The sequence below is a fragment of the Sminthopsis crassicaudata genome, chromosome 2 (assembly GCF_048593235.1).
Source record: "Sminthopsis crassicaudata isolate SCR6 chromosome 2, ASM4859323v1, whole genome shotgun sequence".
Taxonomy (NCBI): Eukaryota; Metazoa; Chordata; class Mammalia; order Dasyuromorphia; family Dasyuridae; genus Sminthopsis; species Sminthopsis crassicaudata.
The window spans coordinates 286,549,841-286,552,296 of NC_133618.1; positions in this window are offsets into that span (position 1 = coordinate 286,549,841).

Sequence of the window (2,456 nt, forward strand, 5' to 3'; positions counted from 1 at the left end):
TCAAACAGGAATTTCACCCTTTAAGAATTAAGAATTTGAATGGTTCCTAATGATGGTCAAACCTAAGATCCAACTGCTTAGGTGAGTGATTTAAATTGAGATGAAGATAGGTCACAGAAGTTATGTTTAAGTAACTATGGTCCTTAAACTTAATTGTTTTAATATTTTAATAACTGTGTTTAATATACTTACCTTCCCTCCTAATGCTATATATTTTATTTTAGGCACTTACAAATTATTCTAAGAAAAGTTGTATGGCCCCACAATTGTTAAAGAAATCTATTACACCCACACACAAACACACACATGTTCAGAACCCTTTCTGTATACCTGTATAACCCTGACTGATACCCAAATTTATGAACTGGTCTTTTGGTTACCTACAAGGCAACCTGAAAGGTTGCTACTACTCCCCCACCCTATCTTCCTACAAAATATGACATCTGCTGCTACATAGCTGGATTATGAGATACTATTGTCTAGGAAATAGCTTACCTTCTCCTTTACTTTCAAGGTGAAAGTTTAAGAGCATTATCTGTGAACTCCCTTTTCAGACTAAGTAGGAATAGATGAACTTGCTTCTTACATGCATTTCTATAAGAAATTTATCATTATTCCAGTTACTCCCATTTCTTAGGCTAGGAAAATCAGTTCTTGGAAATTCTAATCTCTGATATCTGTTCAGAAAAATCCAATGAACTGGCAATTTTTCTGCAATTTATGTTGCCTGAGTGACTGGATTTCAATGACTAGGCAAGCACAGTATGTTATACATTTTTATTTAGTCATTACAGTCATGTTCAATTCTTTGTGATTTCATTTGGGCTTTTCTTGGCAAAGAGATTGGTTTGCCTTTTTTTTTGTTCTTCAGCTCATTTTAAGGATGAGGAAACTGAGACAAATAGGGTTGGTTCAGTGACTGACCCCACGTCACAAAACTAGTAAATGTCTAAGGCTTATTTTGAATTCAGACCTGACTTCAGAGCAACTGCTCTCTCTCTACTGTACGAACTAATGTGGGGCTGCCCCACATTACACATAGTGGTTCTCGGTCATTGTCTACTGAATCCAACAGCTCAGCTTCTGGACAGAATTTTAAACAATCATTTCAGACCTATAGTTTGGCCAACATCTGTTTGGTATTAGCTATCCTTGTCCATTTCCTTTCACTTTTGATAAATGCCTCCATTCAACTATGCAGTCAAGAAAGAATTCTTCTCTGATTGTAACTATCATTTCATGGAGAGTATCTAACAAGCACTCTTGCCTCTAACAAAATAAAGCCATATTCTGTTAAAATCTTTTTAAGAAGGAGGGCGGAGCCAAGATGGCTGAGAAGAAACACACGACTCTGTGAACGTCCTCAATCCCTCACAACCAATTAGATAAATTAAGCCTCAGAAAAAGCCCTGGACTGATAGATACCACAAGGACTGGAAGCACGACTTACCAGCTGAAGAGAATCTGGAGTTTCAACAGAAAAGGTCAGTTCCCAGGGGAGGAAGAAGAGAGGCCAGCACAGACGGCTGGGTGCTCCCATACTGCGCCGATTGAGCTGAGAAGGGCTCTGGGATCAGAGAAGCCACTGAGATAAAAGAATCTGGCACAGGCTGTTAGCTCTTCTCTGCTTATTATATAGCAGTTCAGAAGAGAAAGCTAAATTACCTTAAAAATTCAGATAGATTAGATTTTCCAGGACCCTGGGGGTGACTCAGCAGATCTCGGCACCAGGGGGTGTGGCCTCAGCTCCCACCTGAGAATAGTTAAGAGATTGACAAGTGGGTGGATACGGCCCAAGGCAACACACACTGCCTAGCTTAGCTGGAGGGAGTGGAACTCAGCTCCAGGAAGTCCCAGAGAAGCGGAACCTTTGAACTAGGGACCGTGGTTTCTGGCAGACACTTCCAGTTTGAGTGCAGGGGCTTTTCACGTCACCTGCTGCAGACATCCACGCCCCACCGGGACACATAGGCTAGGCTTTGTGCTGCCTTTACTGTTCAGTCTCAACCTCAGGGAAGCTGCTAAAACACAGCGCCCTCGGGGCACAGCAGTGCTGGTCACCTCTGAGGCACTTCCAGGGAGGGGGTGGGGAACTCTCTCCCAGAGCTCTATCTTAGCTCAGGCGCAAGAGCCACTGCATCCATCCGGTCTGGGAGGAAGCTGGTAAAGAAGTCAATAAATAATTTCCTACCCCAGGGACAGACCCCAAATGATTTTTTAAATATGAACAAAAAAGCCAGAAAAACTATAGATTCCTTCTATACAGAAAAAGAGCGGGTATCCAACCCCGAGGAAGTTAACAGCAGAGAGTCAGCAGATAACAACCTAAAGGGGAATGATTCCTGCCCCCCATCACATAACTCTCTCCTTGAAGAGACTATTAAAAAGCTAAGAGAGTTTGAAGAAAAATGGGGAAAGGAAAGGGAAGCTATGATAGAGAATAACAACGTCCTGAA